We start from the raw sequence: 15,929 nt of genomic DNA, 5'->3' as shown, positions 1-15,929 counted from the left end.
TGGTCATTATACAAGGGAGAAAGAAAGCTAGAGAATCCTGTGAGATGACTTTAAGTGTCAGGCTTGAAATTGCTTAGACCTCTTCTGTCCATCTTCCCATTGGCCAGGGTTAGTTCATGACCCCACCTGGCCCATGATAGCTGGGAAATGTAGAGAATCTTGCCATGTCTTTTATTTAAATAATTCATTTCTCTAATTATTAAATATGTTTACTTGTGTCTCTTTCAGGGACCGAATTAGTCAAGAAAGGAGAAGTGTATCAAATCACCACCTTGTACACTTCAAATATATCACAATTTTGTCAATCACATCTCAATAGACCTGAAAAAAAGAACTTAAAGGAGGAAAATATATTAATCAATGCTTTAAAAAGTTAAAAAACCAGCACCAGACACCTCTTCTTATGAGCCATCTCAGTGATTTATCTAGTATTGAGTTAAATGCTTGCTGTATATTTACCACAGAGAAAGACAGAGCCGCCTTTATGTTCTCAGCAACAGCTCAGAAAGCTGCCAAAATAGAACCTATTTGTTTTATTGAGAAGAGGGATTGTTGGCTGGAACACAAGGGCTCCCCATTACTCTTTCTGGAAAAAGCAATGGGAACTTCAACTTTTCTCTGGACAGCTACCAACATCTATCAGCAGAAACACAAGCGGAGCATCTCTTTCTGAAGGGCAGCACTTGGAATGCCTGACAGCCCTGCCCAGTTCCTGCTGGTGTCAGCAGCGGTGAGGGGTCCCAAACCCAGACTCTTTTGTGTCTGATGGAAGTGCTAAAGCAAATCAACAGCACACATTAAAAATAACCAATGGGCCTGCCCTGGAGTATTAAATGCACCTGGAGTCTGATGATGCCGAACTAAATAGCAAGCACCGAGGCTGCCCTCCAGGATTAATTCTGAGTTCCGACACAGGATCATGCTGTGGCTTGAGGCAGAAGAGTGTCTATCTCTACCCTTCAGTCAACTCCAGTGCAAACTCAAGTCACTTGGGCAGAGAGATTTCTCCTTGGAGGACAATTCTAGAAGCCAGGATGAGATGGAAATGAGTATCAAGGTCTTCTGTTTTCTTAAATTGAGTTTTTAAAACTCCTTGTCTTTACAGTTCACCTCTCATGTTAATCTTCCACGGTGTTCCCCTCCAGCTCAGGACATCATCTGCCTCCTCCTAATTCACAGAGAAAACAGAGAAACTTGCGTGAGAAATCTCTCAGTTCTTTGTCCACGCTGCCCACAAGATTTTTTCTTTTTTTTTTTTTTGGAAAAAGCACAATCTTTCATATTTACACCCCAACCAAATTAGGATTTTTGGTTTTACAAGTCACACTTGTTTCATGATGAGAGTTCAGCAGAACTTATGTGGATACACTATCTAACAGATATCACTGGGTAAGAATGAACTGGCAAATGCTGATGAATAACGAAAAAGCACCAGGAAGCAGCTGACGTGTGCAGTCCACATTCTGAAAGCTTTCTTTGCCTCCGCTGTTCCATTAAAACAAAACCAAAATTTCTTCCCAAAACTTCCAGCAGAGGTGGGCAGCAAATATCCAAATTGGAAGGGTATGATCCACTTTTGGTGGTGGTCCACACAGCTACTTTGTCCAGTGCTGTTTATTTTTAAATATTGGGTATCTTGACACCAAAAGAATTCAAAACATGTTTCCAATGAGAACTCCGGAAACAGATTTAAAGAAATTGCTTCAGGGAATTTTGTAGGTAAACTTCACAAATAGCATTATTGGTTTGCAAAAGTCACCAACACATTGTCATTGGTTTGAGGGGAGCCAGGCACTGTATCAAATTTACTGTGGAGATGGGAGCTGCTGGTGGGAGCCTCTGATTTTCAGAGGCAGTGACGACAATTCTGGGGACAGCAGCTGATGGCACCAATGTCAGAGATACAAGCAGTGCAAGCTGTGGGATCTGATGTCCAGAAGAAGCATTTCAGCAACATAATTTGGGCGTTGTTCTTGGCCGGTAGCTTCCCCAAAGATACTGTGAGCCGCCCAGTATGCTTTAAATGAATTCTGCAGTTTCTGAAATCATCTAGGCTTCTTGGTCTGACACAATTATCACTCATAATATGCGTTCTGGAGGCTAGAAGCTGAAGTGAAGATGCTGGCCAGGTTGGTTTCTTCTGAGGGCTCTGAGAGAGAACCTCTTCATGCTTCCAGGGACAGCCAGCCAGCCTTGGGGTTCCTTGGCTTATAGATCCATCCCTTCAATTTCTGCCTCCATCTTCACATGTCCCTCTCCTGCCCACAAGATTTTTAACTGAGTGTTTTCCACTTCTTGTCCTAACTGTTTGCCCCTCCACCCACCATCTGCCTTCCACCTTCAGCGCACCCCTGAAACTCCTGTGGCTACTGCTGACACCCTTGTCCAAAGAACACCAGTAAGTCCTGACCTCGTTTGACCTCTCCTGGGTGTCTAGTCCTGCCGTTGACCGCTCCCTGACTTTCTACCCTGGTGGCTCCAGATTCCTCTGCTTTCTGGTTCTCCCACCACCTACCATGTCTCCTTAGTGCCTGCCTCTGAAATGTTGGTGTCCCCCCACATACGACCCTTAGCTCTCTACTAATTCATTCCATGAGACTTTCTGGGATGAGGAAGCACTGAATGGAAATGCCAAAGCTCCCCAGACTGAGAAGGGGTCAGGGGCTGGCACAGGAATAACAGGACAGGATCAGATCCAGCCCTGCCCTCAAGGACCTGTGCTCTGGATCTCATTTACTGGCCCCAACATCTACCCAGGCACCCAGGCTAAAGCACTAACTCAGCGAGGACTCCTCTTTCACTCTCCCAGCCCAGATCCCCAACTACAGGTGAGCTTATCTTTTGGAAATCTTTTTTGAATCTGCTCCCTCCTCTTCTTCTACAGGGTCATTGGCTTAGTTCTAGCTTTTCATCATCTCTCACCTGGACTATTGGCAGTAAACCTTCATTGTTCACTCTGCTCTAGTCTCACTCCCCTGCATAATGCTTCCATAATTATCTTTGAAAAATTCCATGTGGTCACAACATTCTCCATTCAAATCCCATCAGTACTTCCATCTCCTTACAAGGCCTTTCATGAGCTGGCCCTTACCTGCTTCTCATGTGCATCTCCTGCTCTTCCTCCCCACAGATCTTAGGTTCCAAAACTAATAATGACCTCGGGGTCTCCTTGTATGCTCACATTTTATCACACTTCCAGAGCAATAGCCTGGAGAAATCCTTTCTAAACTTATGACCAGAGTTTTCTGTATGCTATGTAGTAGTTCACCTGGTAAACCCTGGGCCTTGTACATAGAAGTGTATTGACTTAAATGCCCAACAGGCATCTCAAACTTAACATGTGCAAAACAGAATTTCATGTAAAATCTTCCTTTCCTATCTTCACCATCTCCATTGCTCAGGTCAAAAACCCAAGGAGGCAAACATGATTTATCTCCCTTTCCAACATGTCCAAATTATCCGGCAACTCTATACCCAAAATATATCTCACAGCAGTCCTCTGCCCTCCGTGCCACAGCTGTCTCCATGGTCCGTGTCGTCAGTCTCCAGATGACAGTGAAAACATCCCAGGGGGCCTCCTGAATCCAGCCTTGCCCCTTAGACTCTGTTCATGTTCATTCAATCTGAAACCAAGTATTTTAATACAGTAAACTAAACACAAGCTGAAAAGCAGTAAAGGTGCTGCCCATGTAATATCAGCCTGTTTTGTTTGTTTTTATTTCTATTACAGTGCTTACCATTGCCTGATTGTTCATGAACTGACTTCTGTTAAGTTGACTTGCTCCTCTCATGAAGATGTAAGGTCCACAAAGGCAGGAACTTGTTTATTCCTGCATCGAGTGGTGGTGGTCAAATTATTTAACAACAGCTATGATGTGAACACCACCCATCAGGAGACATCAGCCTCTAAGTGCTCATGCGGCCTCGCTGATAAGTAGTGACTTGACGTCAGCCTTCCTATCCTTATCACCAGCATCTCAGCAGAGGCGGACTCTCAATAAATGTGAGTTAAATGGATGACTGAGTAAGTCTACACGTGTTACTTGGTTAATTTCATTGTTCCACCAGGGACACTGGTCTCATTAATAAAGGAGGATTTATTGGGCTGCTCCACATGTCCAGTCTAGACTTGTACCCCTCGTGAGGCCCCTTGATTTTTCTCCTGGTTAATTTTCTCCCAGGACTGATACTGCTGCAGTTTTTCAATTTTATTTGGACTAGTAGCTCTAGTGTTTAGATAGAATCCGTTGTCTTGGAAAGTTCCTGACGTCCACCAATGTCGGCTTCATTGTTACACCCTCAATAACTGAACAGAAGTGAAAGGGGCAGTGAAAGTGATTTCAGAAGACTGAGTTCAAGTTTGGGCAAGATCACATACCAGTTGGGAGTTGTCTGGCCCTGGACAAGGTGCTTAACTTCCCTGAGTCTGCTTCTTCCTCTGTAAAATGGTTGCACTATAATAACCTGCTTGCCACGCTGGCTGAAGGACGGAACAACATAGTCAAATATCCAGCCATCATACCTATTGCATGCAAGGTCAATATGTGTTAGTTTTATTATGGTCACACCTTCCCTTCAGAGTGTCTCTGAAGACCAAGTAAGATAACGCACATACAACTCCTCTGAAGACCATATGTATTGTCCCAATTATTGATATTTTATCAAAAAATAAAGTATCCTTTTTTCATCTTATCTTTTTAAAATTTGTTGAAGGTTTATTAAGATATAATTGACATAACCATTGTATTCACTTAAGGTGTACTGCATAGTGACTATATATATATGTGTATATATACACATATATATGATTATATATATATATATACTGCAAAGTGATTGCCACAATAAGTTAAATTAATACCTATCAACTCCCATAGTGACAACTTTTTTCTTGTGATGATAACTTTTAAGATCTACTCTCTCAGCAACTTTCAAATATGCAATATAGTATGTAATGCTGTACATTACATCCCCATGACATTTATTTTTTAACTGGAGGTTTGTACCATTTGGCCACCTTCACCCATTTCTCCCACCCACCACCCACCTCTGACAACCACCAATCTATTCTCCGTATGTATGAGTTCAGATTTTTTAGATGCCCCCTAAAATTGATATCAAACAGTATTTGTCTTTCTCTGTCTGACTTACTTCACTTAGCATAATGCCCTCAGGTCCAGCCATATTGTTGCAAATGGTAAGACTTCCTAATAAATTATCCTGGATTTGATAAATCAGATGGCTTTGCAGAAGTCATAAAGGAGCAGGAAAGGAACTCTGGGTCTTGTGGTGGCAGACCCAGAGCTCCAGCAGAGAAGCAGCCCGCGCTCTGCTTAGCTGAACAGCTCTCCCTGGAGACAGCATCTTCCTAGGACACATGTTTATATGTCATTCAAAGCTAGCTGCTAGATGCTGAAAAATAGACCTGCCACTTACCTACAGAGAAATGAGGTTTTTAGCTAGGTTCAAGCATTTCCCGAACAGCAGGAGCTGGAACACACTCTCCTTTGTCTCTCCTCTCACCCCAATATCTCTCCCCTTATTTGAAAACAAAGCTCACCTGGACTTGGCCTCACCAGGATGAGGTGCCTCTCATTCCTCCAACTCAGCCAGGCTTTTCTCAGCTTCTGAAACCCTGTCTCCTTCTGCCCTCACCCAAACTAGGACCACCTCTACCATGGTGCAGGTTGTGCACTGCACAGTAACCCTGTGGGGCCGTGGGCTCGTCATGGGCATGAGGTAGTAAGCAGCAGGCCTGACCAACCACACCTACCTGTAATCAAGCCTGCCTGCCAAGAGCCCCCCACCCCCTATGTCCATATAGAAAGAGAGTTGCCCGGAAGAGCACTGATAGCAGTCCTTAAATCAGCAACAATCTTCGTGATGAGGATCACAACTCATTTTCTTACCAACAATCTCTATGTAATGGCTTCTTCCCATTTGGAATAATAATTCTGGCTCGCTGGGTGCTAAGCTTTTAAACTTATTATTTAAGTCTTTTGTGCCCACTACATCCATGCCTTGGAGCAAATCCCTGGTCACAAGGCTCTGTTCAACACCCTTGTCCAGATTTCTTGGGGAACAGAGTAAGACTGGACCGCAGAACTGAGGTTTTCACTCAAAACCCATCTGCCGCTTACTGACAAGGTGACTTTGAGCAAGTCGTGTAACTTCTCTGAGCCTCAGTTACCTCATAGATAAAACTGATGATAATAATGATGATGATATCTACCTTACAGAGTTTTTGTAGGGAATAGTTAAGAAATGCTTATGAGATGCTCAGCGCAGTGCCTGGCACATACACAGTAAGGGAAGAATAAATGTTCGTTTAGTATTGCTCAGGAGAAAGCAAACTAGGCCCACTTGCCAAATCCAGCCACACACATTCATTACATGTCATCTCAGTGTGTACTACAGTAGGAGAAACACAACAGAGTTGCAACAGAGGCAGTATGGCTGCAAAACCTAAAATGTTTACAACCAAGTTTGCCAACCTATTGTTTAGCCAGTAGTACCTCCCCAACCGCCACAGTGACATCAACATAAAAACTATTGGTGGCAGAGGCTATTGTTTACCTCCCAATACCCATATTCCCTTCCTCAATAGTGATAGAACCCGCTCCCATTTTTAGCTCGCACATGATTGCCTGGACTAAACACTGCATTTCCCAGACTCTCTTACTACTAGATGCAGATGTGTGACTGAGTCTGAGCAGTGGGATGTAAGTGCTTTATGCAACTTCTGGAAAGAATCCTTATAGGACTTTCGTCTCCTCCTTTCTGAAGCTAAGAATGCAAGCATAGAAGCTAAAGCTGGAGCTGGAACAACAGTCTTAGACTATGACGTGACCTTGAGAATGGAAGAACTACCAGACAAAAGGAGCCCCAGTCCCTTTTGCTGCAAAACTGCATTCTAATGTTTTGTGCATTATCAGTTCCTTACTGGGGATTTTCTGCTCTCACCGATGAGTCTAAGCCTAACACGTAGACTAGCCAAACACATCGAGAACAGTAGAAAGTTTATTGCTAGCCCTTAACAGCTCTTCTTTCATGTACTACCTAAAAAAACCTTTGTAGAAAATCTGGTACTTGAATGAATTGGTGCCTGGCCACACAGAACACTTATTCTTACAGAATGTCAGAAGAATATTGTGCATGTTTTATACTTACTCAGGAGAAAAGATTAATGCTCATTCAGGGAAAAAATGATTTATTAAAATGCTTATTCAGGAAAAAAAAGATTAATTTGGAATCAAGCTTTAAAAGTTTTTTGTTTGTTTTTTTACAGTATGACATTAAGCCCAAAGAAAGCAGCCAACTCTGGTGCCTATACAACAGGTCAAGTTGGGTCTCTGGTCAAAGAGGCCAAAACAGGCCCACCCTCCCAGAAGTGGCTATCGCCTTGCAAACAAGCACTCTGAGATGGCAGGGTAAGAAGGATATAAAGGCACTTTCCTAATCTTACAGATGAGAAGACTGAGGATCAGGATTTAGGGTCACATTGCTGGTAAAGATCTGGCCTCAACTGACTGGCTCAGATGCAGTTTCTTAATCACCATGCTATCCCAGAGCAAGGAGGACAGGGGACTGACTTTGCTTCTCCAAAACAAGCCAACTGAGAATGTATAAAAGACAGGAAACAGCCAATGCTTCTGGGAAAAGAAGCTTCTGTGATCCCAGGTCCTACACCCATTGATGAACTTCAGCGGAAAGGCCTGGGAAATGCACACTAATGAGCAGAGAAGGGAAACCTCATACTTTTTTAAAATGCCATTAAAATCCCCCACTACAAAGAAAAGAGCCCACTAGTACACCACCAGCAAAAACCAGATTTAGGAAAGAAAGAGCTATGACCAGGAAACTCGTGAACTTTCTTTTTGGTTCACTCATCTTTTCTTTATAAACCCTCTTTTGTTGTCACTTGCTCAGTTACTGGGTACAATTGTCTCTAGGGAGGGTTTGGGGACAGGAGTGCCTCAGTGACAGCCAGAGGGTAAGGAAGCCCACAGACCCCTTCCCAGAACTCAAACCACTATGGCCCAGAGCTTCAGCTAGAAAATCTTTCTTCTGTATAAGGCAAGTCCACCATTTTCCATAGTGGTGCCAGATCAGTTTCCAGTGTTACCTTTTCTTTTCCTAAGTATTTCATATTCTGGAATTGTTAGTGTGTGTGTGTTCAGATTGACCTCCTATTACCTATTGCACAGTTACTATGTAGGAGACAGCAGGTCAGGTACATAAGAATGCAATGCCACACTTTATACCCATCAATGCTATGTGTTATTACCGCATTTTACAGATAAGGAAACTGAGGCAACCACTAAGACTTGCCTGGATTACACAGCTAGTAAAGTGGTCTTGCTGAGATTCCAACTGAGTTTCTGTTCATTTAGAATCTGTTCTTTCAGTAGCTCTTCTTTTTAAAAAATGGAGAGCTAGGAAAGGCTTTTTCATCCAATTAAGAAAAGGGAGCCTTTTTAAAGTTACCTGCTATTTTATGTTGCTGTTATTTTCAATTTAGGGGTTTTTGTATTATCCTAGAAACAGCTCACCCTGTTTCAAAAAACTCTTCCCCATCTCCCTCCTCCCAAAATTCTTCCATTACTTTCCATAGGGACAGGAGTGCGTCAGTTATATTTGTTATAGACACGAGAGCCCCCGAAGACCCTAACTGGAACTAGACCAGTGGTCATCAGTCTTTTTAAGTCTCAGAACCCCTTTACACTCTTAAAAATTATTGAGTACCTCAAAGAGCTTTGCTCTAGGTGGGTCATATCATTTGATATTTGTCATCTTAGAATTTAAAACTGGGAAATTGTTAAACTATCGATTAATTCATTTAAAAATAGTAACCCCATTGCATGTTTACATAAATAATATTTTCACAAAGTGTAACCATGATTTTTAAAATTAGCAAGAGATGTACATTTTTACAAATCTCTTTAATGAGTGTCCAGGTTCTCATAGCTCCTTCTGTAGTCAATCTGTTGTGATACATTGTTTTGGTTGAAATATGTAAAGGAAATCCAAATCTGTACAGATATGGAGTTGGAAAAGGTAGGGATAGTTCCATAACCTTTTCCAGTAACTGTGGATATTCCTCTTTGATACCAAACCAAAACTCGACAAGTGGAAGGCCCGTTTAAAAAAATTAGCTGCAGATGGAATCTGAATCATTATCAATGAACTTTTCATACTCTGTTACTTTAAACTCCTTTGGACTATATTTCACTATGAATCCATGTATGATTTTGCTAACACCATGTGTTGGTCATTTGGAAACTCATTGAGTTATTCAGATCTTCCAAATGTTGGCACATGTCATTATACACCATCCAAAAAAATACATTTGTTACTACCACTACAAATCATTTTAGAAAAGTTTGGAGTTAGGGAGGCTGACAAGCCCCCAGGGGAAGATATAAGTTTCTGAGACATGTAATTTTCAGTTGAAAGCTTGAATTTTATCATTGGCAACAAACATCATTATTATTTTCCTTAAAATGACAGCTCATTTAGTTCATTTTCAAGAAAACATCTGTCATCTATCCGAATCAGAATAACCAGTTTGCCTGTTAATAGTTTTTTGAAGTAAAAATGGTATTCCATGAAAAATGCAGCCGGTTCAGCTCACAATGCAAACTACACAGGTATTTTTCCTCAAGACCACCGCGGTGCTCAGGTGCACAGCAGACGTGCTTTATATATACTCCCATTTTGTCAAAATACCAAAAAGACCTGTATGCAAGGATCAAGAATAATGTAATTAATACTCTATACTACTTCATAAGGGCATTCGTAAGTGAAGCTAGCATAGTCTACGAGCAAGTGCATAGCAGTGGAGAACACAGTCACTGCCAGCACACTTTGGTCCGCTGCCTTGGTTTAAGGCACTGGCATTCTTACCCACCACTGTTACTGTATCATCAATACCCAAATCAACCCAGTGGAAAAGGCAAACACATCTCAGTGTTATAAAAATAGTTTTGACCTCATGAATCTCCCTTAAAGGGCTTGGGGAGCCTCAGGGGCCCACAGATGGCCGTGGAGAGGCCCTGCTACCAGCCTAGAGGGAGCCCACAGAGCCAGGCTCTTCCTGCCCTGTCCCTCCCACAGTGAAACAACACCCTCTCTGATTATAGCACTGAACTTACTGAGTCAAAGTATTTCCATTTATTCTACGGAGGTAGGAGCAATAATGTGCTTTATAAAGTTTAAGTAAAACAGATTCTGCTGGAATGAAAGGAGAGAAGTGATTTCCTGATTATCTAAGACCAGCCTGACACTCAGAAATGTCAGTATTCCAACTCCTGATTTCCATTCCTATTCCCAGACTCAGGGAAAGTTACTCACGCCTTCTTGACCACATGAATGTATGTTAACAGTTACTCCCTTTGAAAAGACGGACCTCGTGGATGATTAGAAGTGTTACTCATACTTTTCTTGCCTATGCCTCGCTACATGCAGGCAGCAGTACAATACTGCCGGCCTCTCTGCCTCTGTCTCTGTGTCTCTCACACACACACACAGCTCAGGTTTTGCAGTTAAAAAAGCTATTTTGCTAGAATTATTTTTCCTAAGTAACCCATATCACATCTGCTAAGAATTGCTAATCAATAAGGAAAGTTAATAAGAAGATCAAGAGTATTATAAATCCATCTCCCTATTAGATTATGACCATTACCCACCCCTTCTATTCATTATTTTCTGTATCAACCTCATTTTCAGATCCAAGACCAAGTCTAAGAAAAAATTATTTTTTGCTGAGTAGCAACAACCGTGCAACATAAATTATAGATTCAAAAGATGATCTTATTAATATCAAAGGGAGTATTTCATCACAAAGAGCTGTTGGGTAAGAAAGTGGGGACTCATCAGCTGTGTTTTAGTGCAGACAACAGAGCCTGTTCTGTGTTCCTGCTGTGGAATTTGGTTCTCAGAACTTTCTGACTTAATATCTGAGAACATTTCAGACGATCTTACCTTGTACTAACTTTCCCTTGTTTCTGTTTTCAGAATCTGTGCCCTAAAGTGAAATTGATCTCTAGGACTCATCTGACTCTGACATGTAATGGTTCTAGAACCTCCATTTCTTTCCAAATAGGAGCCCATATTTCTGGCTGCTCATTGTCTTGGCATGTATAAAGTATGGTCCCCATCCTAATCCACTGGAAAATACTTTCAATTTATAAGGCAAACTTGGGTGGCTAGAAATGATCATTCTTTCAACTCAGATCTTCATTATTCAGGCTTTCTGTGGCTTACATGATTAGACGCCTGGAACAGAGTGATGGACCTTATTGTTTTAGAGTTGTTCTGATGTCGTTTCAGCTGCTTAGGTAAAAACTACTAAGCTATCAAGTGGTAAAGATACCTCAAGACAAATGCTGGGCATAGAAGCCACAGGGCATAAATATGCAAAGAAGTAAAAAGATAACCTTCTCAAACAATAAGGCTTCCCTCTCACTTACCAACTTTACATCTCCCTGTATGGCCCCGGAAGATGACTGGTTAGCCAGAGACAGGTAAGATTCCTCAAGGGAGGAACAACCTAAGACAGGCACAGTCGCAGGGGGGCCATCAGGTGAGAAATTGGGGATCAACAGAGGTGAGGCTTAGAACCTCACCCCCCCCCCGTTTTGAGAGAAACTTCTGCATCCATGGATGTTTTATTGCCCTTGTCTAGCTTGGATTAATACTTAGTCTAGGCACACACCTGATCATCTACATTTGCCCTCTTACAGCACTGAACTATGTTTTCTACCTTTATCTTGCATCTACCTACCACTTCAGCATTTTATTAAAAATAATAATAATAATAATAAGGGGAAAATGTGGGATTCACATATAAATCAAGTATAAAAATCAAACGAATAATCATAATTGACCTGATTGTTTATAGTTCATGATGCATGATCAAAACCGAAAGTTTCTGTGATTACTGCCCTTGCACTGTTCACCATGTAAGAACTTATTCACTATGTAAGAACTTGTTCACCATGTAAAAACTTGTTCGTTATGCTTCAGAAGATTGGAGACTGCTGAGAATTAGGCATGGGGTTAATTAATGATTGTGCATTGAGTCCCCTATACAGAATTTTATTGTTGTTAACAACCATATGATCAATAAATATGAGAGATGCCCTCTCAAAAAAAAAAAAAACTAAGCTATGTGATTATTTGAGATTTGAGAACTTGATTTATGATGTTTTAGATGAATGCTTTTCATTTCCTGGACACTTAATTCAATTTTTTTATATACCATACCTATCTAAACCTTTAAGGCCATACCTTGAATGCATCACTACCGAGACTGAATGCCAATATTCCTTCAATCCGGCTCAGACTATACAGCTCCCATTTCAGGATAAAAAAACAAACCTGTAGGGAGTGCCATAAATAATTTTACTTAAGTGAATGCTGAAATTAGGCACCACATTGCCTGGCTCCTAGTAACCTATTTGCAGCCAGATATGTCAAGTACCCACTGGCCAAAGCCTCGCCTTTTCAGAAATGGAAAGCAGGAAAAACAATACGATCATCTTTTAAAGTGGCATGTTGGACCCATCCCCAAAGTTAAATATACCTAGACAGTTCTAAGCACGTTAACTACAGCTGACCTTGGAAGAAAACGATGTTTATAGCGGCCCATGGGCTGGGTAAGGTGATAATGAATGAGATGTAATCATGTGTTTCTGGCACACACTTTGGACAGTACAAGGAGCTAATTGCATTTAAGTATTATCTTACAATTTGGTGACCCAATCATTTTGGAAGATAACCAAAGTCTCCCTTTTCAGAAGAGATACTCTATTTTTATCAAAAATTCATTAATGTTGCCCTCTGAAACTCCAAAAATGTCTTTCCTGGTTAAGTCAAATTGTGGGGATTCTTCCTGTAACTCTTCCTATCTGTACTGTCAAACGCTGACATGCTTATCTGTGGTTCCTGGGCTGAACTCTGCAACAAAGGATCCTGTTTTCCTTTCGCTCCTGGTAATCCTTGGTTTAGTGTAACTTGTGGCACCGCTTACCATGGCTCTCACTCAGGTTACATGAAGGAAACAGCCACCCTGCTAGAGTCTGGTGCCCATCTCAGGAAGCGTGCCAGTTCCCAGGGCCATGAGGGGTGAGGGAGAACACGAATGTCTCAGAGAACAAAAGAGCAACAGGAAGAAACTAGCCTCCAAATGGCAGGGTAAGTGTATTCTTTGCTTTTCCTTTTATAATCACGGACAGGTTGATACAGAGATTAAGGCTGCCCTACATACTTTATGTGGGAGTTAAGGTGACTCTTGAAAAGTAAAAGAACTGACAAAGGAATTAAAGTATTTTCTTTTGCATATGTACTTTTTTTAGACAGTGTTGGTGTAACTGATAGTGTACAATGCTCTTTGGCCATTTTTCAGTTCTATGCAGATGCAGGATCTGGAGGCTAATTGGTCTCTTCCTGGATGGTTTGATCAAGTGCTTATAATTTCTACAAATGATTTTTTTTCTAAAGCTGGTATTTTCACCTAAAATATATTTGTAACCTCCATGTGCTGGTATATTATCAACAAGCAGAGCAGCAACAGAGAGACACTGCCCCGGCTTCGGGAGTGCACGTGCTAAACAATCAAATGGAGAACCTGTCATTATTTTTTAGAATTATGTGTAAAAGCAAGCATTAGGGACACAACTCTTTTGAAAAAAATCAAGGATATCAACTTGAGAAATAGTTTGTAGTTCTTCAAAATCCATCTGTGCTTTAAAGCTCTACCATAACTAAATCCAATTTGTCCATCAGAAAACTGGGAGAGAAAAGAATACGGATCTGTTCATGAAAAGAAAAAGCAGAATTCAATGTCTAAGGGAAACTTTTTGGAATTTACCAGATTCCAAATAAAATCCCAAGTTTTTTCACATGACCCATGGGATGCCAGGCCGAGCAAGAAACAAGACCCAAATCTTTCTGCAGTTGGCAGGCAGGCTCAGACCCAGGCTATAAGGAGGGTAGGGGCCTCCCTCTGGGTCTCTCTGCCTCTTGTGGATCAATCACCCTGTTAGAAGAGTAATCGGAATTTTATTTTTCCCAAAGCTGATGACAGGAACACTATTTTTAAACTAGAAGGGCCTTACCCATCCCCCCAAATGAACCTCATCTAGTGTTAAAATCCCCAGGCAGTCAGCAAAAAGCAAGACATGCTCCCTGCTGGAACCAGTCAATGAAAAAACATGTTTTAGTGTTAGATCGTCCCATTGCCTAAGAACTGGGAGAAAATAGAGCATAGCACTTCAAATATCCCAAAAGCAAGCAGAATTTGAGAAGCAGAATATTAACAGCTAAGAAGACGAGATCAAAGCATTAAAAATTCAAGGAGGATAAGCAGGGACAATAAGCAGACACCAGGGCCAGGGTGGCTGCTGAAGAGAAAGGATTTGAGTCTTGTGGAGCCCTTTCCTCTCAGAAGCTCCAAAGACAAAACTAGGGCTCAAGCTGACCCACTACAAAAGCAGTTGATGTAAGTACAGAAGAGCAACCACCAGGAGCCCACAGGGTTCTAATTAAATCGGGCTTAGGCACAATAAGGGGATGAGCAGACCCTGAGTTTTAGCCCTCCAAGGTTGACACTGCTGTTTGGTTCAGTCTGGGGACCTGGCTGTGGCGCTGGTTACATATCTGCCCTTTACTTGGGGACACAAGAAATACCTCCAGTGAAGCCACGTCTGTGGGCTGAGAGTGAATAAAAAATCAAGGTATGAAGGAAAGTGTGAGGTGCTTCCAATTCCTCGTGAATCCAGAGAGTGTGCTCCAGTTAGTCCTCGGATGTGAGCGTGTAGAGTGTGCATGTGTGTGTCCATGCACACGCCCCTTAACCGACATCCAGGCTGGTACCCGACAACCATGTGTCCCACCCTTACTGCTTTAGCTCTGTTCTGTGATGTTCACACACCTGATGCATTTACTTAGGATAATTTGCTTTCTTAGAAATGTGTAATAATCTGTGCTGCCTTTCCCAGGTAAAAACTGTTTTATCTTAATGTTTTCTTAATTGAGCCCCTTCTGGAACAAGTCAGAAAGTACAGAGACAGGCAGATCTTTGACCCTTCAAATACCACCACAGAGCAATGTCTTTTCACTTACTGCTGTTTTTTGGTAAAATAGTAAATGTAAAAACAAATGTAAGGTGTTTGTGTTTTCCTAATATTGATATACTTTTATCCCGGTGTGATTGATGTCCATAATTGCATTCAATGAGGCCACTGTTTGGAAAAACACAATTTCAGCTGTATAATGCTGGATGCATAGAAACCCAAATTTATAAAATATACAAGTTGACAAAGTATTTAGAAATCAAAAGGGTTTGATGAATGAGTGAATGAATGAATGGGGTGTTTATTCATTTTTTTGCAACAGTCCTTTGCTTCTCAAATAGATTTATTTCAAAATCCCGTGCAGGATCACAGATTCAACAAAAATTATTTTGCATCCCCCTCCCCTCACCCAAAGAACAGTGTATACATCATTTTTCAGGAACATGTATATTATGGGAAGCAGGGCTCACCTCCTGTAAACAACATTTAATATTAGAATTAGAAAGGGGATTGTTTCCTGCCACATTATCTGAATTACAGAAATTAGCCATGATAAACAAGGTCTTCACCTGTTCCTGTACATGACCAAGTACTATATCCAGAGTCATTTCTTAAAGTGACACTCTTTTCTTTGCTCATCCTAACCACAACTTTTATATCAACTTTGTATTGAAAATATGAAAAATGAGTGAAGCTTGCTTGTCAAACTCTAGCTCCTTGATGTTCCAGCCGTAGCCTAGTAGGAGAGATTTTAAAAACTTGACATGGGCTCAGAGAGAAAGAGAGTCATGTTACCACCAACAAGCAGACAAGGCAAATTCCCATGATGGGAGGCTACTGCCCGGGGGTGGA

General features: G+C 41.5%; 2 long non-coding RNA genes across 3 annotated transcripts in view; one reads left to right on the top strand and one right to left on the bottom strand.

Annotated features, from left to right (window-relative positions):
- Positions 1-235: 235 nt before the first annotated feature.
- Positions 236-4,113, bottom strand: LOC130679930 (uncharacterized). Its single transcript, XR_008992925.1, has 3 exons — positions 3,738-4,113; positions 3,491-3,623; positions 236-1,168 (listed from the first exon to the last, which is right to left on the bottom strand). It is a non-coding gene; the product is annotated as an uncharacterized LOC130679930 (long non-coding RNA).
- An 8,865-nt stretch (positions 4,114-12,978) lies between these two features.
- LOC118923280 (uncharacterized) overlaps positions 12,979-15,929 on the top strand; it is a 40,971-nt gene continuing 38,020 nt past the window's right edge. The window contains exon 1 of one of the 2 annotated variants that reach the window (XR_005029150.2): positions 12,979-13,197. This is a non-coding gene — a long non-coding RNA (uncharacterized LOC118923280). The remainder of the gene's footprint in view (positions 13,198-15,929) is intronic. The other variant, XR_005029149.2, reaches the window with a different exon arrangement.

Source organism: Manis pentadactyla, chromosome 12 (assembly GCF_030020395.1).
Source record: "Manis pentadactyla isolate mManPen7 chromosome 12, mManPen7.hap1, whole genome shotgun sequence".
Taxonomy (NCBI): Eukaryota; Metazoa; Chordata; class Mammalia; order Pholidota; family Manidae; genus Manis; species Manis pentadactyla.
This window is presented reverse-complemented; position numbering and strand designations above follow the sequence as displayed.